Here is a 16,990-nt window from a genome sequence, read left to right on the forward strand (position 1 = left end):
GTCATGGAAAAGTTGATGCTCTTATTGACGAATCCGTGACATTGTCCATAACCAGAGAGGCCATATACTGTAGGTAGAGTAGGGATCGATTCTATTGCTTCACTCCGAGCATCCAATCTGTGGGACTGACCACGACAAGTTCAATGGCGGCCACTTCACAGTCACACGAACAATATTCAGCATTTTATTAGTCTGGAGGCTAATACTCAAAATATGTTCGGCATCGCACGCTACTATGAACAATGGAGTTCGCTACATGGTCGTAAAGGCCAAAGAACAGCCAGTACAGTTTATTGACCGGAAATGTAGCCTATAACGTTACAGCATCAACTAGGTATTTCAAAACATCGAACGGGGCTGTGGCAGGGTTACAGCCGTAAATTTTGACGTAAGATGAGAACTACGTGATAGGTATTGTCAAAAATAAGTAATACATTATCTACAGTGATTAGTATGTATCTGGAAATTTTCCACCTCTGGAACAACAGACGTGCTCCATCGCTTTAACTTTGAGATACCGGTACTTCCAATTAGCCTTCTGACACTCAATATTCGTGATTTTGAGTTTTTCGAATTTTGATAATACGCTCTATCTCTGGAATTCATTATCGATATGCCCCGACATTTTAAGAAGGTATGACATTTTCCACCGAGCTCGACAGCTGCAGTCGCTTAAGTGCGGCCAGTATCCAGTATTCGGGAAATAGTGGGTTCAAATCCCACTGTCGGCAGCCCTGAAGATGGTTTTCCGTGGTTTCCCATTTAACATCAGGCAAATGCTGGGGCTATACCTTACTTAAGGCCACGGCTGCTTCCTTCCCACTAATAGCCCTTTCCTGTCCCATCGTCGCCGTAAGACCTATCTGTGTTGGTGCGACGTAAAGCCAATTGTCAAAAAAAAAAAAAAAAAAAGGACATTTTCCGGATATTTTCGCAGTAGAATTTCAACAAATCTTCATGTCTTGATTGTTTTCTTTCAGTTGTTGAACTTAATGGGACGAATCAAACGACACCTCACACAACGGACTACAGGCTGGAGTCCAAAGGTACACGTATATACAGAAATGGTGTCCTGACGTAAACAATAAACACTGCCCCACTCCAGTACCGAAAAGGAGGGGAAGGGTGTGAACGGGTAGTTCTGAAGGCACACTGTGTGAATTCCTATACATCCAACACTCTGCCCATTTCAATAAAAATTTTAAAAAATTCTTGTAGCTGTCTGTCTACCTGTAGCAATGTGTTAAGCGAGGATGTGGGGGTACGCCATGCTTTATTTACATCGGGAAACTAATTGTTAGCCGTGCGTCATGGCGATTTGGGTACCTTAAGATGGCAGTGCTATTTTAAGACCTGATGACGTCAGACCAAGGTCAGGTCGTGGTGGTGGTTGTGGTGATTGTTTTAAGAGGAAGTACAACTAGGCAACCATCTTCTATTAACATTAATCAGATGGACTGGAGTACTGGAATAAGGAGCTTGGCATAAGTAAGTGGAGGCAATGCCAGGACTCAGATAAGAGCCCCATGGTCGCCAACCCACGCTTCCAAATTAAGAGCCCCTGGGCCCTTTTTAGTCGTAAGAGGTCCGACACTTCAAAACATAAAGGTATCGGTCAAAGAAAGGCAAGAGCCACAAAGGGGGTGAAAATGAAAGACTCCGTAGGCCTCGTAAACCTAATAGAGGTCGGAAAAGAACAAGAGTTGACCAAGGGAGGTCGTATAGCATAGATGAAAGTGAGGAGCCTGGTACAAGTAGGTGGAGGCAATGACAGGACTCAGCTAAGAGCCCCGTGGTCGCCAAACCACGCTCCCAAGTTAATAGCCCCGGAGCCCTTTTTAGTCACCTCTTACAACAGGTAGAGACTTGATTGGCATTGGTCCTTTCTCTTTACAGTGAGATGATGTTGCTCGTGCAAGAAATTATTTCAATTGAAAACTGTCAGGTTTTTGTAACACTCACCGGCTCAAGTACGTATTGTACGTCAAAAGACCTTTAAATTTAACTCGTGTTTAAGACGTAGTAGTTTTTCTTTGCTTCTGGTTTAACGTCGCACTAACACGTCAAAGGTTTTCGTCGATGCAAGGATGGTATAGGGCTAGGATTGGGACCGTAGAGGTGGCCTTAATTTATATACAGACCCAGCATTTACCTGGTAAATGCGAAACCACGGAAAAGTGTCTTTATGGCTACCAACGCTGGGATTCGAAACCACCATCTCCCGAATGCAAGCTTACAACTACGCGACTTCAACCGAGCGGCCAACTTACGCGGTAATTTTTAATCTATTAACTCAGCCCTATCAGATCGAAAGGCACTTTTTTGAAGGTGTGCATGAGATGAAGGTTAGCTGTGAGTCATGAACACGCGTGATGCACAGCTTTAAGGTTGTAGCACAGCAAACGGCGCAAAATACATGGCGTTACTCATCATCAGATTAATACCCGGCTCAGGAATATTCTAATCAGTACCCGACCCGGCTCAGGAATATTCTAATCAGTACCCGACCCGGCTCAGGAATATTCTAATCAGTACCCGACCCGGCTCAGGAATATTCTAATCAGTACCCGACCCGGCTCACGAATATTCTAATCAGTACCCGGCCGAAGACTCAGATGAAATTGTCCGATACAACTGAAGTGCTACAGAGCGGTAGAGGTTTCTACCCAAAAATAGGTGGGTTTATTTTTAACAATTGGCTTTACGTCGGACCGACAGAGATAGGTTTTACAGCGACGATAGGATAGGTAAGGGCTAGGAGTTGGAAACAAGTGGTTGTGGCTTTAATTAAGATACAGCCCCAGGATTTGCCTGGTGTGAACATGGAAAACCACGGAAAACCATCTTCAGGGCTGTCGATAGTGGGGTTTGAATCCACTATCTCCCGAATGCAAGCTCACAGCTAAGCGACCCTAAACCGCACGGGCAAGTCCATCGGTAATATCAGTTTCAAATTTGAAAAAGTATCATTAGAAAAAATATAATTACAATTGAAATCAGACAGAAAAGGCACGAGTTCGATGAGAATGTAACATCATCGGAGGGCTGAATCAGGCTCAATAGTCTCGTTCGTTCGTTCGTAATCTGTTTACCCTCCAGGGTCGGTTTTTTTCCCCTCGGACACAGCGAGGGATCCCACCTCTACCACCTCAAGGGCAGTGTCCTGGAGCTTCAGACTCTGGATCGGGGGATACAACTCAGGAGGATGACCAGTACCTCGCCCAGGTGGCCTCACCTGCTATGCTGAACAGGGGCCTTGTGGCGGATGGGAAGTTTGGAAGGGATAGACAAGGAAGAGGGAAGGAAGCGGCCGTGGCCTTAAGTTAGATACCATCCCAGCATTTGACTGGAGGAGAAGTGGGAAACCACGGAAAACCACTTCCAGGATGGCTAAGGAGGGAATCGAACCCCCCCTCTACTCAGTTGACCTCCCGAGGCTGAGTGGGCCCCGTTCCAGCCCTCGTACCACTTTTCAAATTTCATGGCAGAGCCGGGAATCGAATCCGGGCTTCTGGGGGTGGCAGCTAATTACACTAACCACTACACCACAGAGGCGGATCTCAATAGTCTCACGAAATTATTACTTTATTAATTACCGGGTCAAGCACACTCTGATCAGATTACTGTCCATATCTTATAGAATGTCTGACGACAAAAATATGAAATGTGAAATGTTCCCCTAACATTTCTTCTTCTTCTTCTATCGCTTTTCCCTACCCTGATGGTGTCGTGGGTGTGAACTGTATCGCACATGTGAACTTAGCCCTATTTTAAAGCCCTTCCTGACGCCAACCCTATATGGAGGATTGTACTGACTACTTCATGCACCGAGCGAGTTGGCTCGTATGGTAAGGTCATCCGATGGGAAACAGGAAGGCTGTGGGTTCGGATCCCACTGGTGTCCGGTTGGTTATTTTTGTTCGTAACATCGCTTCGGTATGTTCCATATGTACTGAACACGACCTAATACATTGGAAGTTTATTTCGAGTACAGTACGGTCGTGAAAATCCAATATTCATTCTAATGGTCTTCAGTTTAAGGGGCCCCGGATTCGATTGCAATTAATATTTATCGCCGATGGTTTTCGTCTGCTCGTTCGTCACCTATCCATACAAACTTCCAGTTTCACAGACTTCATTGTTATGATTATTATGATTACAACTTCGTGAAGTATATTGTTAGGTTGAAGCTCTGTATCTAATTATTACAATCATTCAATTCAAATGGCGGTTTCATACACAATACCATTCACTAATCAGTGGCGAGTGATATTTTATTCAGCTTACTTGTTTGTTCACTGCCGTCAGGTAAATACGCACAGAGGGAAGAGGGCGTCCTATTTTCCTTACCAAACAAAACAGAATGTTTGTGTTACAGGATTGTGTTTGCTGTGAAAGTCTCGTCCAAAATACCAAGTTCCATGGTGGATATTGATGTACATAAATAAAGAGAGGAGAGCTGATACACAGGCCAAAATAAACAAACCAAAGTTTTCCCATCAATATTGAGCATAATAAATAAATAAATAAATAAATAAATAAATAAATAAATAAATAAATAAATAAATAAATAAATAATGCGTTCAACAGCCTGTTATACTCGATATTGCAACCTGGCAGCCTGGCATAGACGGTTGGTTTTAAAAGCCAGGAAACCGAGACGTACATGTTGATATATGCACGATTTTTTCGCACCAACGATGAACGCGACAAAAAAAATGAATGGGTCAGAATGGGACGGGTTTACTTCACGTAGATTTTAACTGCGTATGGTTAATTTTTTTTTTTTTTTTTTTTTCGCTATTTGCTTTACGTCGCACCGACACAGATATGTCTTACGGCGACGATGGGATACGAAAGGCCTAGGAAGTGGAAAGAAGCGGCCGTGGCCTTAATTAAGGTACAGCCCCGGCATTTGCCTGGTGTGAAAATGGGAAATCACGGAAAACCATCTTCAGGGCTGCCGACAGTGGGGCTCGAAGCCACTATCTCCTGATTACTGGATACTGGCCGCACATAAGCGACTGCAGCTATCGAGCTCGGTTATGGTTAATTGCTGTGGTTCCTGGGTATTAGTGCTCATATGAAAACGTTTCTCTTCATCTATACACAACAAAGCACACTACATTACCAACCAGTACAGACACACGAAATAGTGAATGCATCCCTCCACACAGGGTTGGCGTCAGGAAGGTCATCCGGTCGTAAAACTTGGACAAATCCACACAATTTTCAACCCCAAGTAAACTGATAAAATTGCCAGGAATAAGAAGTAAAAGTATAAAATACAACTTCACGTTAATTTCAGACAATGTAATGAAATACGCCGGAAATATGTCTCAAAATACAGTTTAAGACTGCGTAGGCCCACAAACCAGTTACTGTTTGATTTTCGCCCAATCATACTGAGCAGATGCACGTATTTTACTCAACTTTAGCTTTTCTTTTACGTATTGATAAAACTGTTGACAAAACACATCTTTGAAAATGTATTGAATGATTAATCGGGACCCAGGTTGTATTTCCGTCAGGTCGAAAGATTTTAATTGTCACTGGCTTGGAAAATGTGTCTTCCTAGTGTCCGCGATATCCCTGCAACTCATACACCACACACAACACTATTCTTTACCACAGTAACACGTAGTTTCCCATACGTGGCAGATGCCACCTACCCTCATTTGAGGGCTGAACCAGGCTAGCAATAGTCTCACGAAATTGAAGTTATTATTATTATTATTATTATTATTATTATTATTATTATTATTATTATTATTATTATTATTATTATTATTATTATTATTGTACCGGGCGGTACACCTCCACGCCGCTAATTCAAACTTTGCGCCAGTTGAAAATCCTCTGCTGGAGGAAGTCCGAACTTTATCTAATATATTAATTTTCAAGTTACCCAGAAGATGTTACTACTTGGAAATTTTGAAGTTTCTGAACTGGGTCGTTTTCGACGTATTTTTGTTTTGCTTGTAGTAAGAAGTGTGAACTTTCTCTTCTAGAGGACACTACTGAAGAACTACAATAGTGCACCCTAGTGCAAGGTGAAAGAACTGTTTTTTGGAGAAATTTTTATTTCAAAAGTTTGTTTCTTGTTAAATTTCTTTCTGGTATTGTTTAAGTTGGCTGTATTCCCCTTTCTTTCCCCTTGTTTTGAATTTAGCCAATCCCGAATTTCTTTAATTAATTTACGACCAATAAGGGGTTTCTTCTTCAAATTGGATATGCTGCTTAACCCTAACCAATAAATGATTGTGGGCGGGTGTTTTCTTTCCTGAAACGCCTCGAACTTTCCGTGAGAGTATATAAACTGCTGATTTTAGGGTCTCTGCGCCACTTCTCTACCATCTTTCAGTGTGTAAAGTACATAGCAGGGGGCGGGAAGCGCCTCTTTCTTCGGACAGCAGTTCAACAACCAGGTAATGGCCGTATAATAACTTCTTTTCTTGCTAGCTCAGCAGTTTAACTCTCGGGGCGGGTCCGAAGCTTTTTTCACCATGTAACGTTTCCCTAAAATGTAAAGACTCTTAGTATCTATTCTCTTTTAAGCTACGTATTGGGATAGAGAGTGCTTAACCCTCTCGAGCTCCCACTCATATTGTTTTGAGGTGAACTTATTTCTCACAACCGATTCTTCCTTAATGTAATGTAAATTGTTCTTTTCTAAAGTCACCTCCGTAGTATGGGATTAGCCCTTGCATTAGCGGCCTAGAGCCAGATTAGGTTTTAAACAAAATGTATTAGGAGTGCAGATCGCCTCCTCTCAAATTGTTATTTTAGAGGTCATGTAATTAACCTTTTTCTCACTTAATAGGCCTCAGTAGGTTGGGTATTTTACCCCTGTGTCTATGTCCTTAGAGGACAACTTGAAGGTCGAGTTAGGTGTGGCCTTTTTGATAGGCTTAAAATTTTGAGAGCGGATCGCTCTTTTGAAATTTGGTTCTGCGTGCCTCTAGGAGGTCTTACTGTGTAATTTGGAGCAAGCGCTCCTGGGCGTGATTGGGGTTTTCTGCCCCTTTGTTAAACCTTATGTACATGTAAACTTGGGCTAACTGCCCAAGAATTGTGAGTTCGGGGCTCGAAGCCCAAAGCCTGTAAATACTGTTGTTGCTCTTTTGTTGCCTTGCTACTCTGTACCTTCCATGCGTGTTATTTCTTGATTTTGAAAAGAGAATATAACCTTGTTAAATTTTACATTAACTTTAATTTCGTAGTTGGAGACCCGTTCACCCCCGCACCTTCTTTCACCTCTACCTACCACAAAAAAACTGTAACAATTATTATTATTATTATTATTATTATTATTATTATTATTATTATTATTATTATTATTATTATTATTATTATATACTCTGCTCTTCATGATCGCGATCTAACTCGTAATCGATGTAGTGTAACATCTATTGAGCGGATTGATATTTCGTTTATTATTTCATGCTTTTTTAATACCGGTATTTTAAACTTTAAGGGTTTGCGAAAAACTTGAAAACTGGACTTTTTAATATGAAAAGAAATCGCATCTGGATGCTCTATTTATTACCGGAAACGAGGCTATGTCCTGGGAGGTGAGTACGTAGGCCTATGGTACCACTTAGGAAAAAAGATTGAGCATTGAGTACTCGACATATTACGGTGTGCGGCAAAAAAAAAAAAAAAAAAAAAATGTGCAGAGAGGTGTTTTACACGGTTGCCTAGGTCACAGAGCCTGCCCTTATTGTCAGCCATCTTTAAGACGGGCAATGTCTGGTCAGGGTCTCCTGCTACGGTAATGGAGTAGACCGTACAGCCAGCGTCTCAAGGCCGACTATTGGGCGGCGGGAAATAACCTGACCACCCTAAAAGCCTAACGGATTCGGGCGGTTGAAACTTTAAGGAGGGATACGGTCTCTCAGTGGAAGAAATGCCACTGGAATCCATAATGAAGGAGGGCAGCGGCTTCTTTATTAGTGCACGTTGGCGCCAGCCAAGCTATCGGCTGATACGGTGATGTGACACACATTTGGGAGATTATCCACAGTGGTGTAAGCGGTCTCAAAACTGCGCGAGGAAGGAAACGGGAACCCACCTCGTATTTAATCCCCAGGAAAATCTTTAACATGACTGGAAAACTTAACGCCAAGCCCCCTTGTCCCCAGCAGTTCTTCAGTAGGCAGGGGATGCTAAGAATCTCCGGGCCAGTCATGAGGAGGATAGCACAACATGGAATGTTCGCAACGCAATCAGAGAGATGGGGAGACTCAAGATCGACGTTCTTGGCATTAGCGAAATGCGCTAGCCTCATTCAGGAAAGTGTGTAGTCAGTGGTTACCAGGAATACCAGGGCCTCTCAAATGTCCAAAATCTCACGCGTGCAAACTGAGGCGCAGAGTTCCTGTGCACAGTGCATCGGTCCCACTCGGCTCGGCTCGGACCAGCGCGTCGTCTCGGGGCGACTCGGCTAAGCTCGGCTCAACTCGGCTCGGATTTGGAGTGCTACGGAATAAGTGAGGAAGAGGGAGAGAGGCGGAGCAAGCGAGACAGGCGTGGGGAAAGAGAGAGACAGTGCTATTGCTCAAAATCGAGGACTGGGGTTCTGCACTCTCGTCAACCAAGCGAAGTCGTCTTTTGCACCGTGCACCGCGCATTGCACTGGTGCATGCAGACTGAGAGGCCCTGATGTATACTATTCCGGTAATGATGATCCTCGTCATCTTAAATGACGTGGGTTTCATTGTACATCGAAACATCATTAAGTCTGTGAAAACATTTGTATCACTATCAGATAGAGTATGTTTATTACAGCTTAATGCACGACCAAGTTTGTCGAATATCATCCAAATATATGCTCCAACATGTGATGCGTCAGACGTTGATGTCGAAGATTTTTACACGAAAATCTAAGCAGCCCTGTCATACACCAAACCACCTGAGATAAACATTGTGATGGGCGATTTCAATGCTAAAGTCAGCCTTGGCCGACGGGCTGATGCAGTTGGTGACAACGGATTAGGAGCAAACAATTCCCGACGTGATCGACTGGTCCAGATATGCCAGGAGGAAGACCTTATTATAACAAACACATATTTCCAGCTACCTCCACGTCGCCTCTATACATGGACCTCAAATGCTGACAGCAGTATTAGGAACCACATTGATTACATCACAATTAACAAGCAGTTCAGAAATTCTATCAAATGTGTGAAAACATACCCTGGTGCCGATATCAACTCACACCATAGCCTACTGTTTGTTTCTATGAATCTCAGGCCGAAGAAATGCCATTTAAAGGGGAGTGTTAGTCGGACTGAGATTCAGAAACTTCAAGATCAAGCACTGAATGATGTTCAGTCAGCCCTATGTGTAAAACCTGCGAAGTTCAAAACAGCGTGAATGTAAATGATGTTGAAGGCACTTGGAATCACATCAAATGTGCATCTAACGACACAAGTCAAGTAAAATTAAGGGATGCTTGAAGAGGGAAAAACAAGCCGTAGATGGCAGAAGAAATTCTGAAGCTGATGGACTAGAGAAAGTCTTTTCATAACAAACATCCTGTAAAGTACAAACGTTTGCAGAAGTTAATATGACAAAAACAAGGAATACAAAAGAACAACAACTCTCTGAGGAATTCATCGAAATAGAATTATTGAATTCAAAACATGATTTTTCAACATGTACAAGAAAATGAAACAAGTAACCGGTGTATACAACAAGAAAGGTAGTGGAGTCCTCCTTAATAATAATGGTGACATGGAACTGAAGGAATGGATGGAATATGTACAAAATCTCTTCTTCGACCGCAGAAATGAGGATCATGGTGCTTGGGCAGACGATGGTGTGTATATCACACTTGCAGAAGTAGAGTATGCCATAAGAACGGCGAAGAATGGGAAGGCTCCACGCCCTGATAAGATGTATGCTGAGATACTGAAACTGCTTGAGAAAGAAAAATCCCTTTCATTATTAGTTAACCTATTCAACAGTATTCACCGCCATGGAACCACTCCTCGCGACTCGCTCAAATCAATTTTCGTAATATTGCCTAAGAAAGCCAATGCAAAATTCTGCAATTAATATAGAACAATTAGTTTGATGAGCCAGGTTCTGAAATTATTCCTAAATATCTTGCATTCGAGAATTTATCATAAATGTGAGGAGAATATCGGAACCTCACAGTTTGGCTTCAGACATGGTTTTAGTACTCAGTCTGCAGGTATTAGACCAACGGTGCCGAGATGTCAATGTCGATGTTTTTGCTTGTTTCACCGACTACAAAAAAAAACCTTCGATACAGTCCGCCATGGCAAACTTATGAACATTTTTCGAGAATTAGGACTTGATGGGCGGGATATCCGTATTATTGGTAATCTCTACTGGAACCAGTGTGCTGACATAAGAGTTGCTGGTCGTGTCTCGGAAGAAATCTCAATTATGAAAGGAGTTGTGGTTAATGGTTTCATCATAAATAACATCAGGTATGTCGATGATACTCTGCTCCTTGCAACCAATCTCCAGGATCTACAGGAACTATTTAATGCTGCCACTGAAGCCAGCAGCGCCATGGGCTGGAGGCTTAATGTAAAGAAGACCAAGTGGATGGTTATAAGCAGTACAGCAGCAAAGGACCAGATCGCAAGAGTGGCAACATTTAAATACCTGGGATGTCACATCAGTGATGACTGGGACCTTGCTCATGAGTTCCAATGCAAAACTGAGCAGGCCAGAAATTCTTTCCAGAGACTTACAAAACGTTCAACAAGCCGTGACCTTTCCATTGAAATGAAATGAAATGGCGTATGGCTTTTAGTGCCGGGAGTGTCCGAGGACAAGTTCGGCTCGCTAGGTGCAGGTCTTTTAACTTGATCCCCGTAGGCGACCTGCGCGTCGCGATGAGGATGAAATGATGATGAAGACAACACATACACTAGTCCCCGTGCCAGTGAAATTAACCAATGTTGGTTGAAATTCCTGACCCTGCCAGGAGTCGAACCCGGAACCCCTGCGACCAAACGCCAACACGCTAACCATTTAGCCATAGAGCCGGACACCTTTCCATTACACTACGAATACTACTACTCCGGTGCTACGTTTTCAGCATTCTGATATACGGCGTTGAGGCATGGACACTAACTGAAACCATTTGCAAGAAGTTGCAAATATTTGAAATGTGGACGTATCGAAGGATGCTGAAGATACCTTGGACAGCTAATGACCATTATAGAAGTTTTGCACCGTATGAGAAAGGAACCAGACATTCTCACTATCATCAAGAGAAGGAAACTAGAATACTTTGGTCATATGATGCGGAACGGTAAATACCACCTTCTGCAAGTAATACTTCAAGGGAAAATTAAAGAAAAACGTGGTCCGGGGAGAAGTAGGACATCGTGGCTCGGCAACATGAGCTAGTGGTTTGGGGTGACAAAGCTTATTCTGTTCAGAACACCTATGAACAAACAGCAGATCATGATAATGATCGCCAACGTTCTATGAGGACATGGCACATGAAGAAGACGAGCCATACTATCATACTATTCACCTCAGCAACTTTCATTTCGTCAAAACCAAGGATTAGGATGACACAAGGTAAATGAAAGCAACAAACCAGTTCTAGCTCATACCAGAAAGGCACTATTTACTATAAATACTATATCTCACCAGAAATGAATCGAACACAATGTGTCTTTTAAGTCTTCAGTTCGAACGTTGGTTCGATCTTCAAACTAGCAGTATCAGAAGTTAAGCAGTTTAAGGAAAACGGCAAGAACCGACAGTGGCACAATAATGGGATGTACAAAGCATGGTGAGGTGTGAGGTAGTTTGCCATTGCTTTCCTCACTGGGCCAGAAAGTGCTATTGCAGCACGACTGACCCCATGCGCAACACCTTTCACAACAATCAGACGCACTCGTCGTGCTCCGAATATCACTCCTAAGCACCACCCATAATACCTCAGCAGCTTCCATATTGTCACAGCCTTAAATGAGACTGAGACTTCGGTGGAAGCTACGTTTTGCTCTGGCCTGGGCCAGGAGACAGATGTAAAAATACCGACTGCATCCATCATCAAGAAATAACAACACGTGGGTACTAAAACATTAAAGAACCCCTTTTAGAAAGAAATTCCTGTACACTGGTGTCCTCGAAGATCATCCCCACTAACCCCTCATGACGCAACAGCCCCGAAGGGCCATGGTCTACCAAGCGACCGCTGCTCAGTCCGAATGCATGCAGATTACGAGGTGTCGTGTGGTCAGCACGACGAATCCTCTCGGCCGTTATCCTTGGCTCTCTAGGCAGGGGCCGCCATCTCACCGTCAGAGAGCTCCTCACTTGTAATCACGTAGGCTGAGTGGTCGTCGTACCAGCCCTCAGATCCAGGTAAAATCCGTGTCCTGGCGGGAAATCGAACCCGGGGCTACCGGGTAAGAGGCAAGCACGCTACCCCCTACACCGCGGAGCTGGCCCTCGATTATCATCAGTAATTTCAAAAAAGTTAAACTAATAATAATAATAATAATAATAATAATACAAATAATAATAATATTGTATTTACATCCCACTAACTACTTTTACGGGTTTCAGACGCCGAAGTGCCGTAATTTAGTCCCGCGTGAATTCTTTAACGTGCCAGTAAATCTACCTATACGAGGCTGACGTATTTTAGCACCTTCAAATACCACCGGACTGAGCCAGGATCGAATCTGCCAAGTGGGATCAGCAGGCCAGTGCCTCAACCGTTTGAGCCACTCAGACCGGCAAACAAATAATAAATAATAATAATAATAATGATAATAATAATTTTCTATTATATTATAATTATTAATAGTAGTATAAACAGAGGATTACTATCTGTTGCGACATGTGGGGACCTTCTGTTAAAGTTCTCTGACGAAATTTACCGTCATTTAAAACGATGACTATCGATGTCAATACGAACATAAGTAATATTTCCCGCTGATGCAATACCTAGTATACAAAGGACATCCATCTATTATATCAAACAGTCCAGAGCATGCAGTGCACGGATGAATTTGCAATAACCACACATTCACATCTATTACAAGCGAAACTCACCCATGCTCGTTCCATGGCCGATAATTTAGAAGGTGGTCGAAGAGTGACACGGAGCACCACAATATTACTCGTGCGCCCAGAGTGACACCATTGACATTAAAATCCCCCAATTTCACAGTGACTGAAAAGACTGGCCAGCAGACACGATGGGATGTGGACAACGGCGTTGACGGCAGTATACAAAGGAGAGATAATCTCCCGCTGAACGTGGTCGGTGCATGTTACGTATTAAAGTAACGAGCACAGAGCTGTATAGTCTTAAATCTTATCATCAATGAAATGAAACATGGAAGCTGATGGACAGCTGTGCAGCAAGGAATTATGTAACGGCACTCGCTATTGATTACTTAGAAAGGGCTTGACCAGTGGAGTCCAAGATTGTACTTTTACGTGATTGTTGATATCGTGATCGCAGCTAACGGGACCTCCACTTTAACGGGCTATCTTGACCTTTAATTTATCCTGCAGTCGTGGGCAGAGTCTCACAAGGAGAGGCCAGATCCTGCGTCCAACCGATTTCAACGACCTTAGATGTAACTGTTGAGAGGACACTCAACAGTACTTCGTGTAGAAGGGTTTATTTATTTATTTATTTATTTATTTATTTATTTATTTATTTTTTGCTAGGGGCTTTACGTCGCACCGACACAGATAGGTCTTACGGCGACGATGGGATACGATAGGCCTAGGAGTTGGAAGGAAGCGGCCGTGGCCTTAATTAAGGTACAGCCCCAGCATTTGCCTGGTGTGAAAATGGGAAACCACGGAAATCCATCTTCAGGGCTGCCAATAGTGGGATTCGAACCTACTATCTCCGGGATGCAAGCTCACAGCCGCGCGCCTCTACGCGCACGACCAACTCGCCCGGTAAGGGTTTATTTAGGTCAATACGACTTTGTTTTCGAAAAACATTGAGGTCAAATGTCATGACGCAGGATCCGTTTCGAACCAAGTGAAGGTGATAGAACACTAAAAGGCGAACAAATTTTACTTAAACATGTCAGGTCCTCAACCTAATAATTTCCGTAAAATGTGTGAATCCCCGATTCCAATGCAACGCATATGTACTTCGAGAGTAAAGCGCAGTACACCGGAGTGGTGGCTGACTGGTCACCGTACCTGTCTGCGAACCTCGATTTACAGTGGTAACTACTGTTGCGCTGCAATGAATTACAGTTTAGGATTCGTTTTGCCTCACTTTAAAGCTATTTCTTGAAGACTGCACTAATCACTGGCCTATGTGGAATACCAAATGAAACCGATACATGCTTCCTGAATATAGTGGATTCACAGTGATAAGAACGGCTACACAGGTTTCCTGCAACCTGGAGTGAACACATTGGTATTATTTTCTCCTAAACTGAGAGAAATATTGAGAAAAACTGAAACCAAGAAAGAAGACTGAATCTTACATTCATCTACAGTTTTTTTAGTGAACACACACACACACACACACACACACACACAGACACACACACACACACACACACACACACCACGTAGACCTATGCAAATAATTTATAGCAAATATGTGGAAAGAAAAGAATAGTAATATTGTTGTTTTTACATCCCACTAACTACCTTTTGACGGTTTTCGGAGACGCCAAAGCGCCGAAATTTTGTCCCGCAAGAGTTCTTTTATATGCCAGTAAATCTATCGACATGAAGCTGACGTATTTGAGCACCTTCAAATACCACCGCACTGAGCCAGGATCGAACCTGCCAAGTCGGGGCAGAAGGCCAGCGCCTCAACCGTCTGAGCTACTAAGCCAGGCATGGAAAAAAGAGAAAGAACGCTTGTTTATGTACAGAAGTACATACTAAAATGTCGATTGCGAAACGAAAGTTTATCCATGATATAACACATGTGCAACAATAAATCAAGCAGAGAAATTGTTCCACATAATTACCGGTACCTTTAATTTTGTCTTTGGCAAATTTAATTTACAAATAGTACATGTTTCGTAGATGACATCAATGATGACTGGAACCTTGCTCCTGCAGTCGCTTAAGTGCGGCCAGTATCCAGTATTCGGGAGATAGTGGGTTCGAACCCCACTGTCGGCAGCCTTGAAGATGGTTTTCCGTGGTTTCCCATTTTCACACCAGGCAAATGCTGGGGCTGTACCTTAATTAGGCCACGGCCGCTTCCATCCCACTCCTAGCCCTTTCCTGTCCCATCGTCGCCATAAGACATATCTGTGTCGGTGCGACGTAAAGCCAATAGAAAAAAAAAAGAACCTTGCTCATGAGATCCAATGCAGAATTGAGCAGGCCAGAACTTCTTTTCAGAGACTTACATCTACGAAACATATAAAGACAAAGACACCCCTCTACAGGCCATGAAGACCCTTGGAGGAGTGGAAGGTAAAGGCTTCCACCATTGTTAACCGCGGCACGTGATGGGTTAGAGTGGTTAGCTCTACGCCCGGCCGCCTTTGCCCCCAGGAATTAACCTGGTACTCATTTTCGGTGTAGGCTGAGTGAACCTCAGGGCCATCTGCACCTCCGGAAGTGGAAATCTCGTTTCGTAAATTTTACGACTTCCTGACGGGGATTCGAACCCACGTCCTTCCGGGCGAACCGAACACTACGAAACATATACTACTAGTAAATTAAATTTGCCAAAGGCAAAATAAAAACTATCGATTAGGTGAAACAATTTCTCTGCTTGATTTATTGATTAACGTATCGATAAGGACCATGAAGTAGATGGTTTGCAATATGTGCAACACGCAAAAAGACTGCTTTTCTCTTTGAACTAACGACATGAAAATATATCATTTTCCCCTTTGCTATAAACCTTCCAGGCAGTCCAAAAACAATTTTCAATTTTCAAAATAGACTTTTTAAATCATACTATTAAGGGTTAACACTTGTAAAATCTTATTGCTGTTTTACTTTATAGAAAGTGTTGTGTAGCTTTGTAACCGTACAACAGGGTTACAGACTTCATTCAGCATTCATTGTAATTATTATCATTAATGACCTGATTCATTAGATTTTATATTCTGATTTTCATCATTTAGCTTGTAGTATTACACAGGTAGACAACTGAGAGACTCTTCCGACTAGCAGAAGACAGAAAAACTTTCTCCAGAGTAATCGCCGACGTCTGGACAACCGGATATGGCACTTGAAGAAGAAGAAGATTACACAGGTATCACACATCTTATGTCATCTAACCATTCGATAAGGGAATTCTGTTTGTAATTATTATGAATGTAAATAAGTGAGATTTGTTGATTTGAAAACTAAGTCATATGTTAAGCTGTAACTGAAGGCATTGTAATTGACATTGTGCAACCAAGGCTATGTTTAACCGATGTTGCCTTAGGCAGGAAAGTTTCCGTTGACACGGCCAGTTTTTAACCGTTCTTGCGCGTGGGGAAGCTAGTAAGCAACATGACAAATTTTGTATCGCGCGTAGCCACGTGTCTTCGAGCTTGTTTCTGTATTCGCTAGCTACCGCGTATCGGTGTGGAAGGGATGACACTGTGGAAGGGAGACGTTTGGACATAGCCTAACGAGTTTATATAAGTCGTTGTATCAATTGTTGAGTCGTCTAATATGAGTGGGAATTTGTACTAATCCGATGGAGAAGCAGCAGCATCTAATTGCGAGGTAGAACGTCTGAATGCAAGTTTATTTCAGTATATTCATCAGCGGCTTGGTGCCGTTGTCTGTAGATGTATAGGCAGTATCGAACTTAACATATATATGCATTTAACAGTCGTCAGTGAACTTCGAATTCGTTACTGAATTCTATTTTTTAAATTCGCGAACTTTGTTCGATAATTGAATCACACGTAATGCATCTAACATCACCTAGAACTGTTGTATTTATATCAACAGTCTCTATATTAGCTATTAGGACGTGTGAAACTAGAGTAGAGAGCATGCCTGAATATTACAGGTTCTTCAG

At 42.7% G+C, this 16,990-nt stretch overlaps 1 protein-coding gene across 3 annotated transcripts in view; it reads right to left on the reverse strand.

Annotated features, from left to right (window-relative positions):
• LOC136873924 (multiple PDZ domain protein) overlaps positions 1 to 16,990 on the reverse strand; it is a 2,156,217-nt gene that overhangs the window by 1,370,715 nt on the left and 768,512 nt on the right. The window lies entirely within an intron of this gene.

The sequence above is a fragment of the Anabrus simplex genome, chromosome 5 (genome assembly GCF_040414725.1).
Source record: "Anabrus simplex isolate iqAnaSimp1 chromosome 5, ASM4041472v1, whole genome shotgun sequence".
Classification (NCBI taxonomy): Eukaryota; Metazoa; Arthropoda; class Insecta; order Orthoptera; family Tettigoniidae; genus Anabrus; species Anabrus simplex.